Source organism: Triplophysa rosa, linkage group LG1 (assembly GCF_024868665.1).
Source record: "Triplophysa rosa linkage group LG1, Trosa_1v2, whole genome shotgun sequence".
Taxonomy (NCBI): domain Eukaryota; kingdom Metazoa; phylum Chordata; class Actinopteri; order Cypriniformes; family Nemacheilidae; genus Triplophysa; species Triplophysa rosa.
The window spans coordinates 4,519,986-4,542,764 of NC_079890.1; the positions used below are offsets into that span (position 1 = coordinate 4,519,986).

General features: G+C 36.7%; 1 protein-coding gene across 1 annotated transcript in view; it reads right to left on the minus strand.

Moving 5' to 3' along the window:
• LOC130561625 (astrocytic phosphoprotein PEA-15) overlaps positions 1–12,521 on the minus strand; it is a 41,269-nt gene extending 28,748 nt beyond the window's left edge. Inside the window, exon 1 of the mRNA XM_057346081.1 lies at positions 12,258–12,521. The gene's annotated coding sequence lies outside the window, so the exon portion shown is untranslated. The remainder of the gene's footprint in view (positions 1–12,257) is intronic.
• Positions 12,522–22,779: the final 10,258 nt, after the last annotated feature.

Consider the following 22,779-nt stretch of genomic DNA (forward strand, 5'->3'; position numbering starts at 1 on the left):
GGAAATTTTGATCAGTTTTGATCATTAGGTTACCATGGTCACTGGGTTGCTATGGTCACCCTCTCAATTTTGGCTCAAACCAGTTTCATTTGTCTAAAAGCCTTGTGACATCAGCTGCTCTCAGAAATGTAACATTTTGATCATTATAAGAGATACAGACTTCAGTATCTTTAGGACAGAACAGGGGTTGGGCGCCTTAAACCTGAAGTGGGTCAAACGTAAATTAAAAGTAAAATGTTGTTGAAAAGAGGTTTAATAGTAAGTACATTTACTGTGAATTCTGTAGAAAATACACATGGACCACCATTACCTAACACAGCTCTCATTCATGTTTTATTTACATATCAGCTTTTTCCAAACTTGATGTGGAAGAATTGATGAGTAATACCTGGGTTCATATTGAAATTTAAGACTTTTTATTGGAAATTTTAAGAACAGTCTAAGGGATGACTTGTGAGGCACTCATGCGACTTCGCGCTTTCACTTACTGAGAAACAATTGTCTCAATCTCATGCCATTCGTTTTATGACAGTGTCTTTCAAATCACTATCTGTCTCTCTAACACTTTTCTCAGCATCCATTCGCATTGATTTCCAGCGTGACTGTGTGTTCCCAAAGGGGGATGTGGGGGATACAGGGTGTAAGGGGGCAGGGGTGATGGTGGGGGTAACACTCCTGCCAGTTGCTAGGTTACAGTCACCAGGCTGAAAGGCAAGTTGGCATGGTTGTTATGGCGACATCACCAATGTGAAGGGTAAGTGAAGTTTGGAAGGCAATGAACACATGCAAACACACACACACCCTCTGTCCTTGATGTTCTCGTGTGAACGCGTCATCACGGGCTGAGAGTGCAGTCGCCATGACGATGCGTGACAGGAACAGCTAGTCGCAAACAAAGTGAAGGAGACACAAATGTGGGGGGTGGGGACTGTGGGAATGTGTGAGATGAATGAGAGAGTGTGTGTGTGTTCACATGTGCTCTGTGAGGACACACAGGGACATCAGAGTGTCAATGTTGTTTTTTAAAAAAGAAAAGCTGCTAACACTTTACAATAAGGTTGTGTTAACAATAAGTTAAAGCATCAGCTAACATGAAATAACAAAGAACAATACTTCTACAGCATGTGCTTCATGTTCATTTCAGCATTTACTAATAAATCAAATCTGTTAACATGAGTTAATGCACCGTGGACTAGATCATCCAGTAATGAAAATTCTGTCATCATTTACTCACCCTCAGATTGTTCCAAACCTGTGTAAATTTCTTTGTTCTGCGAAACACATTGACTCCTATAGTATTTATTTTCCCTACTATGGGAGTCAAGGGGGTATGAGACCTGTTTGGTTACTGACATTCTTCTAAATATCTTTCTTTGTGTTTAGAAGAACAAAGACATTTATACAGGATTTGGAACAATCTGAGGGTGAGTAAATGATGACAGAATTTGAACTATCCCTTTAAAGTGGCCATTCCCCGTGATGCCAATTTTCAAACTTTAGTTAGTGTGTAATGTTGCTGTTAGAGCATAAACAATATCTGCAAAATGATAAAGCTCAAAGTTCAATGCAAGCGAGATATTGTCTTTAACAGAATTTGTTTTTCAAGGACTACAGAGAACAGCTGGAATCGGACTACAGCCCTCTACTTCCTGGGTAAATGATGTCACTATTCAGAGTTTTTGAAAAACCTCCGCCCAAAGAAATACAGCAAAAAATGGGCGAGGCCTTCCTTAGAGAAGAGGAAGAGCCGCTGGAGTAGTGTTTGGTTATCAGAGATTGTAAACATTTGACTGAGCTGCATGCCTAATTACTTTCACTTTCATCACAGTCCTACAGCTGGTAATAAGAATCCAGCTACACACATTCTAAGATAACCAACGGTCAAATAACAGCTTCCATGACTTTGACATCGGCTGTGAAAGCTGTTCTGTGTAATACACTGATATTGTGTGTGTGTGTGCGCATACCTCTAAAACACTTCTATGAAACGTCCTTTGAAGTCCTGCTTGCAAATGTCTCCTAGTCAATCTGCTTGTTTTATCATCCAACTTAGGTCCAATATAAAAAGGCAAAACTAACGCTTCTGTTATTAGTGTTAATTAATATAACCGGTCTGACCCAATCATTCCGGTGTCATTTTCCTCGCCATAGTAGGGAAAAAATTGCGATCTCTAACAAAGATTGACATTTGCACATGCACTAGCAGACCTCCGTTACACTTCGATCGATCCGCATGTGTTTAACTGATGAAGTGAAGTTGACGCCATTGTTACCGTTTATTGCTAAAAGCCTAAGTTTATAAATACACGTGCACTGAGAGGGGACCGACCAATTACAACAGGCTGAGAAGCGGAAGCTCGCTGATATGGTATGGGTGGGACATCTTCAGACACGCGCTCTAAGTGGGGAACCAATCGGGACAGACCTGGTCAGCTTTACCAATCAGAGCGTTTCGGAAGGAGGGACTTTATATAGACCGGGAAAAAAATCTAGTCGTTTTGTTAGAAGAGGGACAGCGGTGAACAATAGACTTGAAATATAAAGCATTTTTTTAAACTAGAAACATGAACATCCACTGTTAAACACCCAAAAAACATAACAAAAGCTTCAAAAACAGCAAAAGAATGGCTCCTTTAACTGATAACAACAAGGATTAATACATGCTGAAAAGCTACATTTCTCATTGTTAGTTTGTATTAGTTAATGCATTTACTAAAAATAGTAAATATTAAAATAATACAAATATCACGTACAATATTATAGAAAATGCTATATACAATATATAATGTATAGTATCCAAGTAAAAAAATGCAATGTAAAATGTAAAACTGTAGTCAATATATATGTAATGTTTCACAGCAAGCCGGTTGAAAATCGATTATAATATGTGACGATTCAAGTCGGTTGACATGTTAATTGAATCGCAATACATGTTTTGAACAGCAGGGGCCGCTGTGTTTACTGCAAACTTGGAAAACGTGGATATGCTGATTTTCTTAAATGTAAACAAATCTAAGAAAAGTACAGACAAAGTCTTAATTTGTTTATATTACAGTAAATAGACTTTTGTATTATTTCTTTTTCATTTGATTTGTAATTTGTTTAAAAATTGCAGTTTAGTTTTGATATTTGACATAAAATATATTTTTATTTTACAAAGAAATGTGCAGCATTTGAGAAACAATAAAAGGGTAGTTGTTCATTTCTAATTTGTCTTAACTCAGTTAAAATAAACTGTGAATAGATCGATAGTTCATATAGTGAATTGCATCATGAGCTAAGTGAATCGTTACATCACTATCAATATATATTGTTGGGTGTAGAGTGTCGGTTAAAGTGTTTACAACTAGCTGTGTCTAAAATAATTAGAATTCAAAACCTTATTATCTTTCTGTGTGTGTGTGTGTGTGGGAAGGGTAAACCCTACGGTATGGGGACAAAATGGACATTTTTTGTCCCCATGAGGAAACAAGCTTATAAATCATACAGAATTAACTTTTTTGAAAATCTAAAAGAGCAGACAGTTGTGTGTGATTGTTAGGGTTAGGGGGTGGGTTAGGGGTAGGGAATATGATATACAGTTTGTACAGTATAAAAACCATTGCGTCTATGGAATGTCCCCATAAAACATGGAAACCCAACATGTGTGTGTGTGTGTGTGTGTGTGTGTGTGTGTGTGTGTGTGCGTGCGTGTGTGTGTGCGTATGTACTTTGCCACATTTTGGGGTTTGTTATAGTTTGCCATTTGTTACATTTACATTAAGGCATTTAAAAGCTTTTATTAAAAGTGACTTCAATTCAAGCTATACATTTTTACAACGCATATACCCCGGAAATCGAACCAGGACCTTGCCAAACAGTCTGAGCTACAGAAATGCCTACTGGAAGGTGGCTACAAACACAAACATATTAAACTTGCATCTCTTTCGGAGATGTTGGAAAAACATTTTAAACACTTAGCAGTATGCAGTAAACTTTTTTATGGTTCACGGATGAGGTAAGGCGAGACATTATAATTAAAGTTATATAAAGACATTATATAAAAGTAATTTAGCTTGATAAATGCGTGTGTATCATTGGCCCTGAGCTGTAGCAGATGGGGGAGGGGTATTAAGAGTTTAGTCACGGGCAGACAAGCACAAAACACCCCATCACACACGCAAAAATATGTGGAGAAACTGCCCAGACTCACATGGAATCTCCGGTATAGCTAGCCTCTGTCTAACACACAAAATAAAGATCACACACAAAAGCAGGCTTGTGTGTCTGTGTGAGAGAGGGAGGGATGGCCGTGACAGGCTCGCCTAAGAAGATGGTCGAAGAGCTTATATTTGTGTGTGAGAGCGAGAGAGACAGAAAGCAAACAAACAACTACATTTTATAATGCCAGACATATAATCTGCACAAGTACACAGACAACGTTTGTTCAAGGCATCACAACGTGGGGTCACAAACCTCAGTCCTCAAGGGAGAGATAAAGTAACCGTCTTCACTCGATAACAATAAAATTGACAATGTTAATGTCCACACCAACAGACGACACCGATATGTTTCATAAGCAGTATCACATTAACGGCCCTTAAAATTGAACTGGATTTTGGCTGTTAATGTTTTATCGGTTATCAACTAGAAAAAAGTCCGTTCCTCTGTAGTTATAGTTGGTGGTTTTGACTTTGCAATTTTTAAAAAACTTCATTTTTAGAGTCATAGTTATTGCTATAATGCAATAATAATACCCACGTGTGTAGTTCATTTAAAGCTCTGTTTCCGATGAGTCACTGAACGGACATCATCTCGGTTTTCCACATTTTGTTTATGGAGCTGTAACGGCAGCGTTTACAAAACCAAATGAAATGGCTGTAGCACATGATTCCCATATGAAATTGTTTAATGAATTACTAATGTTTTGTAAGATAAAACTGAGACTTTCTGAGTCACTTCCATTCATGTGACACTGAGTTACACGGTATTTTAAGATGAAGCTTTTACTTCATTGGCTGAAAATACCACACGCCTCAGGGAGAATGAGGCTGGTGCTCGCTTGCTCGCTCGCTCAGTGTGTTAGTGTGAGAGAGAAACATCTAAAGACAAAGAAAATGTATGCGTACAGCAATGAAACACCTCAGGTGAGAGTGATGCTCTCTCAGCTCTTCACTTCTTCACTTTATCTGTGCGTCTTTGTTTTTCTCACAGCACCATGTCTTCATGTTTCCTAAATATGGCAAAGAAACCGTCCGGCTGTTTCCACCTGGTAATAAGACGTGTTTCAAGTGCTCAAGTGAGACACATGACTGTTTACACTCGCAGTAAAATCTGTCTTCTGTGATCATTTGTGTTTTGATGTCATCTTGACAGTACATGCATCACTTACTATCATCACTTTACATTGTCACCGTCTCTGTTTGTGATTTCTCAAATTATTACCTTTTGTTTACAAGATCCCTGTTTTTTTGCTGTTGTTGTGGTTCTTAGGTTCCAGCAAGATTGCAAAGTTTAGTTGTGCTTTGATATTTATCTTTACTATTTTGTTTTCATCTATACTGTATGTGTGTTTACGGGAGATTGATTTTACTGTGGTCTTTTTATGGTTATCTTTCTTTCTCTCTTTATTTCTTTCTTTTTTCAGAGTCCCTCCTCCACAATGGCAGCAGATATTTTGCAGGCTGTGTTACATTTTTCTGTATTCTTACACACACACTCCCACTCGCACCCACACACATACTGAGATCTCTATCTCCGATTGATTTTTTTCTCATGCTACATTTCATATCTTCAGCTAATTACATCTACTTACAGTTCTGACAAACATGCTTGTAGTCACACTCATAGAAAAGAAACAGAAATATCAATATTGAGATGTTAAAGGGATAGTTTACCCAAAAAAGAAAAATCTGTTACTCACCTTCAGGTTAATCCAAACATGTATAAATGTCTTTGTTCTGCTAAACACAAAGGAAGATATTTGGAAGAATGTCAGTAACCAAACAGATCTCAGTCCCCATTGACTCACTTAGTATTTATTTCCCTACCATGGCAGTAAATGGGGGGTGAGATCTGTTTGGTCGCTGACATTCTTACAAATATCTCCCTTTGTGTTTAACAGAACAAATACTATTATAAAGGTTTGGAACAACATGAGGGTGAGTAAATTATGACAGAATTTTCATTTTTGGGTGAACTATACCTTTAAATATGTAATTCAATAAACAACAAATGGAAAAAAAGAAGTCACAGTTTACATTAACGCCACCATGTATTCTTACTGGCTATCAAGAATTGGCTAATTTGTGTCTAAGAATTCTTAGGAGATACATAGGAAACAATAATAAAACACAACTGAGACCACGTTAGAAACCTTGCCATAACATTCACGACGTGCCTTTCTGTTTAATTTCATATTTTTAGTTTTTATTGCCACAGCATGAAAATTGTTGGTAGTTTTCAAACAATTCCCACCAAGGTTAATTTACTACCACGTATACATGAGTAGAATTAACAAATAAAATGAAAGCTTTTGTCTCCTTATATATTTTTATCTTTTTCAAATTGAATATATTCAATAACAATTTTATTCTCAACATACATCATAGGAGCTGTGCTGTACAAACAAAGTCTCTATATTAGGACTCTGTACTTGCCATCTTCAGGGCATTTTTTTACTTTATCCTGCAAATTGTAGCAGCAGCCTAGGATAAATCGTAAAAATGAAATTAATTTACTAAAATCATAAAAACAAATTAATTGACTAAAATAGCAATTAGATTTAAAATGTCACACGTAGAAAGTAAAATAATGCAAAGGTAAGAAAGAAGAGAATCTACAATATGCAAGATGCTGTCCCTTAGAGAAAGATCAATCCATACACACATCATGAAAACATGACATCATCGAGTGTATAGAAAAGTCGTTGTCATAGCAACCACCATCCGCTCCAGTCAAACGTACTAGAATCATACTAGATGATTCTAGAAGGCCTTTTATGAATATACTGTATGTGCACATGGCTAATTTGGTTATCACGTCGAGATATACCATAAAAAAATCAGTCTGAGGTCAAATTTGGGGTAATAATGCACTGCAACTGTTAAAGATGCTCAAAAAACATAATTAAAGTTGGTTTACAAATGATGCCGTCCTCTCGGCTATAATTAACTTGTGTGTACTTGATGCAGCTTATTCTTTAAGTTAATTTATCAGTAGCTGAAAATTGAATAAACATACTTGCTATTTTGTGATCTTTTGCAAAACTCATCTAAAAGTGTGAGTAAGAACCAACGAACAGAAATACCCCCTAACAAACTTGCCACATATAAACTTAAAAAAATCACTAAACTAAAAATCAGCTAACAAGAAAAATAAGGATTAGTTAAGAATTTCATAAACTACAGTAACAAACATAAATATCAGTTATTGTAAGTATTCTGTATACTAACAAACAAAGATTGGTTCAGTATTACCCTCACACTCATTTTTTTTTCATATCTTTGAATATTACATTGTTAATATACAGTATTACAGTATTACAGTGTATTGATTAATATAGATAATTCCCATAATAAATAAATAAATGTAATATTAAATATGTTGCCTTATATTTTCCAGTATATTCCCATATAGCCTTTTTTGTTTCATAAGGGTATGCAAACTAACAAGCAGTTTAAAATTCTGTAAACTAACAAACAAAAGGATTGCTTTAATATTTACATTTATTCATTTGGCAGACGCTTTTATCCAAAGCGACTTACAAGAGGAGAGCATATAAACATTTTGTCAACAAGCTTAACAGTACCGTTAGTTTACAAGGACATGCTACTAGGAGGATTCAATAGTCAGTAAACAGAAGAATCGCTTTAATATTCTGTAAACTAACAAAGATTAGTTCAGTCTTATGTAAACTAACAAACAGAACTCTGATACTTTGACATTAATTTATCTATTTATTTGAATCCAAACAGCAGGCGGTGTATCATGCTTTCGTTCCTTCATACTCCCACACCAACACCTACCACAACACACAGGCACAATCTTCTCCTCGCTCCCTGGCTGATGCTCTCAGTAGCAGCACAGTTTGAGTGCAGAGGTCTAAACTGAATCAGGTCTTATTAAATCCAATTACTCCCAGCGAGACATTTCATTTGGCTGAAAAGTGAGTGAGTTATGAGAGGTGTTGTTTGTGCTTGTGATTGTTTGAGTGTATGTTTATCAGTGTGTCTATGTGGGATCGCACAGGGCAGATTGGTTGTCACTCAAAAGCTGTTCCACACATTTTCCTTTTATAATCCTTTGATGCATTGGTGCACACTGACTAAAATCACTGAGAGTGATGCTGAGAAGTCCTTCTGGAGATTTCTCTTATTCGCTTTTTAAGTTTACTTCGTCACCAAGCCCGCACGTTGCTTTACATTTAGTCACTAAACACTAAGCAAAGCTTAAGCCTGCCTCAGACTACAGGAGTTTAAAAATCCTGACCGATTATAAAATCTGGTTGCAGCACACACATAAGGAGAATCTTGACAGATTCTCTTATTTCAAATCTTAATCATGTTCATACTAAAAGATTCGAAACTCCTGGCTCATCACACGCTACAAGATAATATTAAGATTATCGTACCCGAGAACGTGCACATCGCGTGATTTCACCCGAAAGTTGATGTAAACAATGTGTGTATTTGTGACACTGGGACATCTCATATTTGTTCTGTTGCCACATTTCAACGCACTGCTCTGCAGCAGCTGTTGGGGTTTACGTTTTTAAAGTTCTGTCAGTCACTCCATCATCTTGCAGTCTTGTCTCTCATTGGTTGTTGTAAAAGTACTGTACCAACGTCATCACCCCGATTTGAAATCCTAAATATCAAACATGTTTGATGTGATCGGGGCGGCCCCGATTGTTCTCGGAGTAGATCGGGATGTGTAAAATGTGATCTGTGAATGCCTCACTTTACGTGATAATCTGGACCGAACATCGGAGCCAATCGAGGCCATGGATAGGATTTTTTTCAAAGATTCTCGGGAGGGGAAAATCGGGGTAAAATTTGGCCGAGAATCCTGTAATCTGAGCCAGGCTTTAGTTTATCATGATTTCACAAGAGTATTGTTGTTAAATTGGTGGGTTAGGAATGTGATGATAATAGAAAAACAGACCAAATCTACACAATGTCTATTTACACAGAGTAATGTTACAAAGGCAGCAAGGCTTTTTACTTTAAACGAAAATAGCTGTATTTTCTTTGGATTAAGTAGAAATAGTAGTTGGATGCTATTGATACTTATAAATAGTGGCAGATAACATTGCTATTTGCACCTCAGTATTGTTGTGCATTAAACATTATGCAGTATTAACAGTGTGTAAATCATTATATTTATAAAATTATTAAAATGATGGCAACTTATTAAGATATTAAAGCCCTACACCCCTAACCTTACCCTAAACTTTATGAATAAAAATGAATTTTAAGTCTTAAATAACATTTATTGAAAACAAATGCGAGAGTTGACTTAGAACCCCCCTCCTGTGGCACGTTATACAGACTTTACACCTTACGCCACTGGAGTCATTGTTCAAAATGAAGTCGTTCTTACACTTTTCCAATCACATATTGCGGGGCGGACCTGGTGCAAATAGTCTCTGCCTTTATTTATTTCGCTCGACGCCAGGGGGTGCTGCAGCACCCGCAGTACCCCCACTTCCCGCGGCTATGCCCTTAAGTGTCAATACTTAGGATTCCACGATAGTTTCTGTCAAAACATGGCAGCAGAGAACAACGGTTGCCATAGTTACGCTATAAAACATACATGCCATTGACTTTAATAGACCACAAATTTAACATTTCAGCCCCTAAAACATTTCGGTTGCGGACAATATTATCAGTACAGGAAAAAAGACGACACAACGACACTAAAGCTAGAATTTTAGATAAATAAGCAAAAAGAAAAAAACACCCTCTGAATATGCTATAACGCATCAAACTGATATTTTTTAAATATAATTAGTGTAATTTTATCTCTGAAAATAAGCGTCACTACTTTCTCCACTTCAAAGAACATGATATCATTCATTGCGTTTGAGATTTAAGGGAGCTATATCGGTCCCTTATTTTTTTAAGGTAGAAAAGTAACTTAAGGACTTTGTTGCAACGCATAACAGAACTTAAGGGAACACTTTAGCAGTTAAGGGTAAATACTTTGACAACCTAAGGTTTCCTTAAGTGGACCCTTAGGTGTTTTCTTGCAACCCATTTCTCATTTAGGGTTCCCTTAACCCCATAACTAAGGGTTTTCTGAACTTAAGGGGTTTCCTGAAACCGGGCACTGGTCTTTAAAAACATTTTGTTTGCGGTGAACATCACTTTTCCCATAAACTCTGAACTTTACTAACACCAGTGCTGCCAAACAAACTGGAATGTGACTGGGATGAAGGGAGTAGTCTAGAAAATTGTGTTTTTTCCGTTTATATTCCTGTCGAGAGGTAGGCAGCAGAGAGATTCAGCTCGGATTTGTGAATGAGACTAAACTGGATGTAGACCCGTCACTCAAGAGATGAACCGTGAGAGGAACAAACACGGCAACCCCAAAATAGAGGTTATGTAACAGCACTCAAGAGAGACTCTCATGTCCCTAGTGCACTTCTGATCGAGTGCTTTCGTTTATCATTCTGTGTCAGACAGTGTTACGCCATCAGTCGTCACCATCCCAGTTTGTCTAAAAATGGAGCAAGTTCAACTCTGTCGCTCTTCTCGCTGGGAAGGTTGACTGCACGTCAGGCACAGAATGCTCAACGATGACTACACAAAAACAGTGCGAGTCTAGGACATCATGGTTTGGGACTGTTTGATGCCTCAGGGCAGATACAGCCTGTTGTCATCAAATGGAAAAATAAATTCCCATGTTTATCAGGCATCCTGCAGCAGTTTATCCTCTTGACACATTAAGTGTTCAATAAACATCAACACCTATCATCGTTTGGCATATTTAAGCAAATGCTTAACTGCTTTTGTTGTGACTACATTTTTGTGACTGAGAAATCCAGGTAATACAAAGGGTGACATACTTTTCCTGCGACTTCAATGGGCGATAGGAAATACCTGAGGCGTTTCAGTCAGATATCAGGTATCGAAACTTCAGCCAGAACTCTCTCTCACACACATCCGGAGACCGCAGTAAGGGTAACAAAGGTTGAAAGATTTGCCACAACAGGTTAATACATAATTGATGAATGGAATGGTTTACATTTCAATCATTTGATGAGTCTGTTGGGGGGACAAGAGGCTGAAGACCGCCAGGAACGGAAGAAAACAGCTGTTATGGGGTTTGTCTCATTATTGGTCTCGAGTTTCTGTAAAACAAGGTTTCCAGCACCGACTTTGTTCTCTGCCAGCAAACAACTGCAGCATGACACACTCCTTTACACACACACACACACTAACACAGAGGAAAGGATACGAGAAGTGTGTTTCTGCTGAGCTGCCGGCTTCTCTCCCCACAGGCAAAAGACAAATCAATGCATGAGATAGGAGAGAGAATTCCCATTTGCCAGGTGCAGGAAACACACACACCTGTGACTGGCAAATGCATCGGCTCTTTCCACATACACACTCTAGATATGGCTGGTTTGACTTCCTTCAAGAAGAAAAATAAGCTATGAAAGGAAAAGGGAAGCATGACAGTCCAAGAGGAAGAGGCTTTGTCTCGTGAGCTTCTTCGTCCAGGCACCGATTTCCTCTGCTCTATTTTGGATTCCTAATAAGAACACGGTATTATTGCTGGCACTTTTTGAAATAAACGGGCTGCATTGTGCTGAAAACGTACTCGGTGTAGAAGAATGCACTATATACGTTTACATATAAGATATGCAAGAAGAAAACAGGACAAATCTGATCGCTGAAATATGAAGCTTTTCTCGAATCGGAAAAAATGTCTGGAATAAAAATTTTCAATTCATTAATCCATGACGTAAATCCTTGACCAAAAATTCAAATTGACTTTCGTCGCAGATTTAACGACTGTTCTTTTAATCCAAAAGCTCATTCCGCTTCTGATTCCGAATGACCGGAGCGCGCACCCGTGACATCAGATCTATCTTACCGCCATCAAGCGCTTCATTCCAGCGATGAAAATAATACGAAAAAAGGCATAATATTACACCAGAAGTGCGAGTAAATGAGTTTAAAAAAAGTGTAAATGAGTACATTTAGAGAGACATAGTAAAAGCAGGGTAGTATTGGTTCGGTTGATAGATGTATGGATGCGTGACTTACTGATGATGATGATGAGGGATGATGTTCCCGGTGTGGTGAGATCCGCTTCGCGCTTTTCGCCTCCCAAATAGCTATAGTTCAGCACTGCTTCAAAACATCAGCAAATATCTGCAAAACTGTGGTATGTTGGGTAATTCAGTGTAATCATTCGGTGGGATTGTAAACGGATGTGATGTGATTTGATCCGGGAAACTTTGCTCGTCCGTTCACTCCGCCGTGCCTGCGTGATACTGACCGTCGCCGGTTTGATAATGGAAACGCCTTTTCCTCCCTATAATCCCCCTCCCTCCCTCTGTTTCTCTCTCTCTGCCTGTTTCTCTTTTTCTCAAGATATAAATAATTGTATTGGCATGGTAAATTTGACTCTTCACATAGGTCTATTGCTTATGTAGACACAAATAAATATGTTAAAAATAAAAAAGTATAACGCTCTCGGTCACACAACACACACACACATTTTTCAAGCCTGATGTCACTTTGCTATCCGGTCAGATAGATAATCCCTCCCCCTTTTCTCTTCCACAGAATCCCACATCCGCATCTCTCTCTCTCGCTCTCTCTCTCTCTCTCTCGTTTCAAGATACTTTTTTGGCACGATTGCGTGTTATTACAATATTGTCAAAGCTTTAAACATATAACAAAAGACACAATAAGTACACTTTTTTACTGTCTTTGGTAAATTGGTTTATTCTGATTCTTTGGGTTTGTTCAGTCTGAAGTTTCAGAGCCAGCTGGCAGATGGGACTGGTTTTAGGTCTCAGCTCTTGGGTTTTATGTGCTTCACACTGAAAAAAATGATTATGTGCCTTAGTAGATTTTATGAAAAGAAATTATTAAAATAATCAAATATACTTAACAGAATTATGTTTCTGTTTTGACCAAAAATTTGAGTTAAAATATAAAGAATTGAATGAAATCTACTAATTTTGGTTGTTAAAATGTTAATGATTTTGTTTGAGTAATTTTAATTGAACAAATTATTGAGTAAATCTAACTCAGTTTTATTATGTTAAACCTGTTTAAATTGGTCAAATTAAGTTTACGTATTTATTTGTGTTGAGACTACATAATTTTAGTAGATATAACTTTCTTGGCAGTTGATCTGTAGTTCCCAACTTGCTTTGCATCTGCCTGCATTGGGAGATTCATTTTCCAGATTAACTGTCATTTGAAGTGTTTTTCAGTAAAAAGAAAGACTGGTTTGTGTTGATTTATCTTTGAGATTTAGTAGAGTTTATGTGTTATTTTAAAATTTGGGTTTGTTACTGTTGTTCAGAAGAGCGGTGCTTGTGCCTAGGCGGAGGGAGGCACATTATTATGCAGTGTGTTATTTTGTTTATTGAGCATCTGTGCTAATGCCAGTACAGAAACTCTTCTCACTGGACCATCTATGTTGTAAAAATTGAACCGTGAAGTTTGAGTTAAATACATGTTTTTGTTCAACGTAATCTTTTTTGTTTACTTTAAGTAATATTTACTTAATAGGCCTATTTTAATAAATACTAAATGTATTTAATAAGTAGAATTTACTTTATTCTGCTTTGAAAATTATTCGTACAACTTTTTACAAGGATTTTATTAAGTAAATTCTACAAGTTATTTTTTCAGTGTATTGTAGGGAAAGTTACGGTGTTTCCAGAATTTGAATGTTTTTCGATATTATTAGTTCAGCCTTGCATGCATTAGTTGGTGTTCTTCTCTGAACTCTTCAGATGTTTCTAATCTTAAGAGTTCAGATAATTTTCTTTAAAAGATATGTGTATATATATATATATATATATATACACATAAAAACACTCAGAGAATGTGTTCGTTACCAATATACTGAACCATCTGTTTATGTTTCACTAAACCCTTGTTGATAGAGTTTAAACATCAGAAAAACATCAGTCTATGCACAAGTTTAAAAATAAGGGGAATAAACATGCGTTATGGATGTGACACCATTTTTGGGAGACGACAAACTTTGTTGGATTTTTGTGAATGAAAACGCACAAACCTGAAGCAATAATACCCAACAAATGGTGAAGGGATGCCTCTTCATAGAACGTAAAAAAGCTACTTATTTTAATTTTCATGTGCCCTTTTATGAAAAATATGTACAGTTATGGATGTAACAATCCAGAACATGGTACTTACTATGTAAAAGCATCCACTAAAAATAAAACAAATGCTTTAAAAACTTGATGAGAGACCTATTTGAACCACCAAATGTTAATATGTGTTAAAAACCTTTGGCAAAAACACAGCAACATTTGTTAACTCTGGTTATAGAAAATGAAGTAAAAAGAAATGCACATCAAGTGTTATTCACTCTTTTTAATTTTTGAAGTCACTGTAAACTGTATCGTGAAACCATTACTGTATATCCAAAGCTTGGCATTGTATTTGGTGATGTGAGGCCTGCATGCAGCTGCCTGGCCATGGAAACTCCATCCCAGCACAGTTTTTGCTGATATTAATGGCAGTGTTTCAATCTCTTCAGCCATGGGATCAGCATAGCGTTGTCGACATTCACGCACCAACGCACCTCAGCACTCAGTGACCCCACTCTGTGAGTTTAAGTGGTCTTCCGCTTCATGTTGCTACTGTTCCTAAACAGTGTTGGGTGTAACTAGTTACTAAGTAATTAGTTACTGTAATTTAATTACTTTTCCCTTGAAAAGGTAAAGTAAGGGATTACTCTTGTTTTTACTGTCATTTAATTACAGTTACTTCTGATGTAATTAAACTAAATACTTTGTGTAATATATTCAATAGTGGAAATGACATCAAAATTATAAGTCTAACTTTAAAATGTATGCTGTAATGTATCCTTCTCACATTTGAATACTTTGGTCAGTTAATAAGAATAACTTATGTCGTTATTTATTATTTATTTGAATGAATTAAATAACCCGTTTCAAGTCTATCCTTGAATAAGTTCTAGTCAAGGTTGATGTTGGATATAGAAAGTAATTAGTAATAAGTAATTAAATACTTTTTGGAGAGAGTAATTTGTACAGTAATCTAATTACACTATTGAATATGTAATTACTAACTAGTAATTAATTACTTTTTCAGAGTAACTTACCCAACACTGCTCCTAAATACCAATTTTAGTCAACCATGGAATATCTGGCAAGGATGAAATTTCACAAACTGACTTATTGCAAAAGTGGCATCATTACAGAACACACTTGAATCCTCTGAGCTCTTCAGAACGACTAATTAAGAGGTGTGTCCCAGTGCCTTTGAGTGTCCATTGAGAGTTATTATAAGTATTTAATATAATACTCTAAATTTATACTTAAGAGTTTGATTTAATTTATTTATCGTAAAAACATAAAAACATCCTAATGATGATTGAGTTTGTGATAATTTGACATTAAAATATCAAAAGAAAGGAGAGTGTGGTAGAGCATTAAAAATAATGTTATGCTTTACAGAGAGCGGAAAGTGGATCATGCCTAATATAATGCCATTTGAATGTATTTTAGACGTATGGCAAGATTTATGGAAAAGTCAAAGCAGCTGTTTGGAAATGCAAATACTTTGCTGCAGAGGATAACAAATGTTTGTAAGCATAGTAGCATTAACACTCTAACAAATGCTGGGTTTTAGTTGGGTCAAACAGGGAAGGAACCAACCACTGGGTTATAAATTAACCTGGGTTGTTTTAACCTATTGTTGGGTCAAATATGAACATAAAATAACCCAGTCTTTTTAGAGCTCTGTAAAAATGTATTAATAGTGTGTTCAAAATGAATGCGGCCATGCCCCAGTTGTTGTTGTTGCTGAATGATATTTAGACATAAGATCTGATAGTCTGTGTCATGGCTCTGCTTCATTTAGTCATGTCTTTCTTGGTCCTGTAGCAGAGCCATGGCAAAGCCTTTGGTTATGTGTGGAGAGAAACATATTATTGTCCTTTTGACAATAATATGCGTTCTCTCCAGTGTCTCGTCATTGGCCCCGCTCCTCTCGTTTCCTCCTTATCTTTCCCTTAGTGTTTGATTACCCACACCTGCCCTGTGTCGTTATCCCTCGTTTGTCTTCCCTTTATATACCCTCATGTTTCATTGTCCTGTGCTGGTGTATTACGTTGTGTATGGTGTTCTTGTCTCTATCCCAAGTCTAGTCTAGTCAAGTTAAAGTCAAGTCGAGTCAGTGTGAGTCTGTTATTTAGCTTTTGTCTAGTGTTGTTCTTTTACATTGTCTTAGTTATATTTGTCTTGTCAGTTGTAGTATCTAGTGTTGTTTGGTTTGCCCCATCGTGGGTTTTTGTTTTGTGTTCTGTTTATTATTTATAATTAAAATCTTGTTTGTTAACCTCTTCATTGCCTGCCTGCGCTTGGGTTCTTCCTACAAGTTCGTGACAGTCTGATCCTCATATTAGTAGATTTTTGTCAAATGCAGTTGTGACTTATTTACTTCATACAGCTTCACGTGTGTTTCAGTTACCGCCTCAGGCTGTTCATGTACATGCAAAACATATATGGAAATAAAAAAGCCTCTCATATTAAATGCGCGTGTGTGTGCACTTAAGGTTGGGTGAGTTCTCTCCCCCTGTCACAAGATCGGCTTGTTCAGGGAATAGAGAAGAAAGAGTCCCACAGAAGAACTTCAAAAACATCCTGAGGAAACACAGTGACAAAGAGAGGGAGAGAGAGAAAGAGAGAGAGAGGGAAATGGCAATAAAAGAAAGAATGAAAGAAAAAAGAGAGTGGGTTCAATGAGTTTGTTGTTATTTGGCAACTGGAATTAGATCCCTTCTTTTACATAAATATTATCGATAACACTTTACAATAAGGTGCTATTAGTTAACATTGATAAATTCATTAGCTAACATTAATGAACAATTTCGTGTTCAGCATTTATGAATCCTTGTTAATGTTAGTTCATGTCAATACAGTTATTCATGTTAGTTTATGGTGCATTAACTAATGCCAACATTGACAACGTTTGATTTTAAAAATGCATTTGTAAATACTGAAATTAAAATGAATTAATATTAATAAATGCTGTAGAAGTATTGTTCATTGTTAGTTCATGTTAATACATTAACTAATAGCACCTTATTGTAAAGTGTTACCCTATAGACCATTTTGGAGTCGACGTCACCTTTACGTCACTGCCAGCAGCCGTGTGGATACTGGTGGCAGAAAAACAGTGGAAACAATGCAGCAATGAGTGAAACTGGGGAGACAATTCCTTAAAAAACATGTTTTTGTCTTGTTGAATGTCAGAATAGGAATGGCAAAAATTATGGTATTATTTCCTATGGAATAGGGTCGTTGAAAATGCCATTTTAAGCTAAACAAGCTATTAAACAAACAGACTGGAATGACGAAATCATCCGGAATTCTCATTTCTCTGTGTTTATTTTATTTCAGGTAAGGTTTTCTCCACTGTTTATCACACACAAATGCAAAATAAATTATGTAGTTAATAACGATAATTTGAATGCAATTACAAAGCTATAGATATTAGGAACAACATTGACTGCTTTTAAAACCACAAACAGTGAAAACGTGCACAGATAAGATGATCAGTAATATTAAGTTGCAGAGTCTAATAAAGCAATAAGCCCCAAGAAGCAGTGGGTTACAGTGCATTTTATAACAGCTAACCTGTGTTCTGGCACGACGCGAAGCTAATGTAAAACAGTTATTACATATTTGTAGCAAGGTTTCATAAAATAAAGTAAATAAAGTTATATTTAGGCTATGTAATGCGGTCAGCAGTTATAAATCGGGGTATTTAATAACAGCTAAGAACTCGGCTCAACGAATCAGAATCAAGGACCAGAACTGACCATTTCATAAAAAGGAACAACGTACATGAACTTCAACCAGTCATCTGAGAGTAAGAACGGGTCAGGAAACCTCACCTTGTTGCTAAGAGTTAGCTTAAGACAACCGATTTCGTAGCTAAGGGTTAACTTAAAGTCTGAGTAAAGTGACATTAAAATATATGTTCTGAGTTTGTCACACAACAGAAAAGTGTGTTATTAACCACCCAGCCAAATTTGAATGGAGAAAAAAACATCCAAGTAAATAAAATAAGTTAACAAAAACTTGGAGAAATAAGCAGGACTCTGCTCTCAAACGCTGGGGGCGTATCCGCTGTAAGCCACGCCCACTCGTGTCGCTCAACCTGAGTCCCCAGCCCAGTAGGCTATATGTGAATTATGTGAATACGTTTTATGGGAGGATTTGAATTAAAACGTGCGATATTCATCAATATCTATAATGTGTTTAGAAACAATTCTCAGTATTCTCGTTACTCGGACTTTAAGCCTATTAATGTAAGACAGTCGGTTTTCTGCTTGTAAACTATAAAAAAAATATTCGAGAAGACGCTTTCTGCCACCAGTTAAGCTCCGCCCACAGAATTGTGTCACACTGTTTGCGAACAAAAAGTAAGTCTATTATCTAATGTAAAATTAGATGAGAAATATACACATTTTAAAAATATCAAACTTCTCTATTCATCTACATTTTATATTACTTAAAATTGTGACATTTGCTAAATAACTTCATCCTTTAAATCCTTTTTAGCACAGCATGAGGACAAGCAAAAAAAAAAACATTGAATTTTTTATACAATATGTACAGTAGAGTTGCCTGCATTTGTCAAGTGTTGTTTTTTACAAACACACTTTGATATCAAAATAGCAAACCTTACGTATATGTATAAAATAATAACAGTTTATTTAACTAAGAATTTGGCAAGCTGTCCAGTACGAATGTGTGCGATGCTGATCCTCGTGCCATGTTTGTGGAGAGTGCCATGAACTTTACAGAGAGAGACAGAGAGACAGAGAGACAGAGAGAGCACATGTCTTTGTGTCATCTGATACTTCTGCTGGTTTCAATCTGTGATGTCGCTGAAAGGAACTGGTTGTTGCTGGAATATGTGACAGTATGGGTACGAATAAATGGGGAAGTGTGTCGACAAAGAGAATCAAAGAAAATGCAGAGTCACTTTAGACCCCCTCCCTCTCTCCCTCTCGCTCTCTCTCACCCTCTCTCTCTCTCTCGTGTGTGCGCATGGCCAGTGCGAGATCAGAGTGGTTTGCGTGAGTGAGAGCGTCTTTGAGTGAGTCTCTACTGGGCTTGTGCCGGTAGTACATTTTTATGTGGCGGTAATTGATGAAGCTTTTATTACGGTACGCTAGTGTCACGGTGATGAAATGCATTACAAAAACAGGTCAAAAACATAAGCCAATATCAGTGTTATAATGTCAAAAACAAGTTTAATAACTTTTTCAAATATCAGCCAATAATAAGAAATAATAGAAAGTACAGCTTATTGATAATTATTGATAATTTGATAGATGTTTACTTAAATATGATAAAACATATTTTACTCCATACTAGACTTTAGTAAGTGAACACATGTAATGGTGATGAGTAAGCTAAAGATGCTCTTTTAAGCTAATTCATGGATATCGATCATTCAGTCAATTATTCACTCTTTACAGGAACTGCTTCACTGCGTTATGTGAGGTAAAAAAATACCTAAAAAAAGTTTATTCCAGCAACTAACAATTACTTGTATAGTTCACACGTTTATTGTGCTTGGACACTGGATGCGCAAGCGACGCGTTTACAGCGCGAAGCATGTAGCTTGTAGCCGCATTTATTAAAACATTCAAATATACTCAACATTATTATTCACACTTTTTCCCTATTTTCTATTTAAAAGGTGTGCCATGAGATTGCCTACCTTTGATTATACCTGTGTTTGGGAACCCCTAATTTATATTATGATATCATAACATATGTTGCTATAGAGTCATTATTTACTCAATAATAGCACAGAACGCGGAACATATGAACTAGGGAAAACACCTAGAGCTGAATTTAGGGGCTGCTCCGTTGAGTTTTTCTTGACAAAGTTAGACCACCAAGATCCAAAAGCTGCTGAATTTGCTGCCATGGCAGGTTAACTTTTCTATAATTATAATTGCAGCATATCAACATCCTGCTCGACACTTGTCCCCATGGCCAACCAATCAGCGCTCGAACAGGCCTTCATTTGTCATAAGGCCTACGTGGCTATCACTGTCCAGGTGGTGGTGGACCACAGGGGGGTGTTTTCAGACAGCTTTGTGTGGGCCAATTCAGCACACGGTCAAGAAGCTGAAAGAGGAGTTTTTGGGCAAGGCATTTTTTTTTAGGAGACAGCAGCTACCCCCTTAGAACATATCTTCTAAATCCAGTCAACAACCCCACCACGCAGGCCGAGCACAGGTACAATCATGCACACATACGCACCCGCAACTTGGTGGAGTGCTCGATTGGGCTTTGAAAGATGCGTTTTCGGTGCCTGCATAAATCAGCTGGAGGATTGCGTCTGAAGCTAGAAGATGTTGTGCAGTAGCAGTAGTTACAGCCATGCTACACAACAATGCATTCAGTGTAGGTGCAACTGTGCCGGAGGAGGAAGAAGAGGAGGATGAAGGTGTTTACAGTCCACCTCAACAAAGATATGCACTACATGCCATTGGTGTACAAACGAGGCAGCAAATTATTAACACCGTTTTTGGTTAATGTGTTTTAACATGCTACTTATGTTTTTACGTGAACCCCACTGTTCTGCCCTTTGTGTCAAGCACCTTGCTCAACTTGACAGTCAGATAACGCCTCCCAATGACAACAGACTCAAAGAACCATTTTGGTAACGCTTTACTGATGTCCATGGGATAACGTAAAACTGTAAAATACAAAATTCAGAATTCTAAGTATACAATGATCAATAACATGCTCACATAAGGAAAATAAAGGCTCTTTGCGTGGTACATAGTCAGTATCCACTATATTAGAGTTAGAAAGGACAGTTTGCAAATATATAAAATAAACATCCCTTCTGGCATCTAAAGACATAATAACATAAAACATAGTATAATGGACTATATAATGCAGCAGTATTTACATACCGAAAGTGCCTAGGAACAACTTGTATCAAGGAGCAATAGTATGCTGCGTCCCAATTCGCATACTATCCGTCCTAAATAGTATTCGAAAATAGAATTAGTATGTCCCAAATCGTAGTATGTTGAAAAGAGTATTCCAAAGATTCCCGGATGGTCTACTACTTCCGGTAGAAATTTGAAGTGCAGAATGATGCACACTCTGACGGCTGATATTACCCACAACTCACCGCGAGTAGGCGGAGTTAAGTGACGCTCCACTGCATTAATAAAATTAAATAAGTGATGCGTCACTAAATTAATAAATATAAGCACAGAGTTAACATTACATATGAAACAATGAATGAATAAATACTTAAATGGAAAGAAGAGCTGTATTTTGATGTGTGTGACAGTTAATGGCCACAATGTTGTCTAGGCAACAACGACCACTTCCGTTTCCTGTTAGTATGTCCCAGTGTGTGCATATTGTTTTGCTACACACTAAAATGTATATACTTTTCCATAACAAAAACAGTACATACTTTTAGTGCATAGTATAAGTAGGCGAATTGGTACGCAACATCTAGTCATGACCAGTGTTGTGCAAGTTACTTAAAACTGTAATACATTACAGATTACTTGTTACTGTTATTTAAAAGTAATCCCTTACCTTGCAATATTACTGTCTCAGAATTGTAATACGTTACATGACTCCTGTATTACTTTTGAGTTACTTTCACCAAAATAACTACAGAAGTAGAACTTAACATTCTAAAATGACAAAATGTCTTTTTAAAATACAAAATACTTTCTGCCAATCAACCTCTTTATTAGACTGCTGACTTCTTGAAATAACTAGGCTATATAATAAAAATAAATACAAAAAAATACTAAGATTAAATGCATTTAAATACAAAATACTATTACAAAATAATAGTATTTTGTATTTCAAATGGATGTATTTGAAACACTGCCCATCCATGCAGTCTAATAAGGAGGTTGATTGGCAAAAAGTATTTTAGTTTGAAAATACAAAAATACTAAGATTAAACACATTTAAATACAAAATACATTAAAAAAATTCAAAGGTATTTAAATACAAAATAGTCCCATCCCATCACTGAACTAGATTATATAGAATTATTACGTTAGCATACCTTGTCATTGCTGCTGGTCACAGGGATCTTACTAACTAGCTTCCTGAAAGCAGCCCAATGACCCCTCAAAACCTGCCCAAAAGGAATGAAAATTAGCCCAATTATTTTCCGGTGTCAAATCAAAGTTAACAACTGCCAAAGACGTTTCTATTGCTATATTTACTTATCTGAATGGTTTCCTAGGTATTGTATATATTTTTTGTTCTGTTGAACTCAAAAGATGTTTTGGGGGATTTAGGAAAGCAAACAATTCTGGGTCACCTTTGACTACCGTTATAATTTTTTCTGCTATGGTAGTCAATGATGCCAAAGAATTTTCAGTTGCTTACATTCTACCAAATATCTTTGTGTTCAACCGAACAAAGACAGTTATACAGGTTTGGAACAACTAGAGGGTGTCTTGTATTGCCTTCTCATAAGGGCAGTGAATCGCGATCATTCTCCTTCACAACTTCCTGGTGGA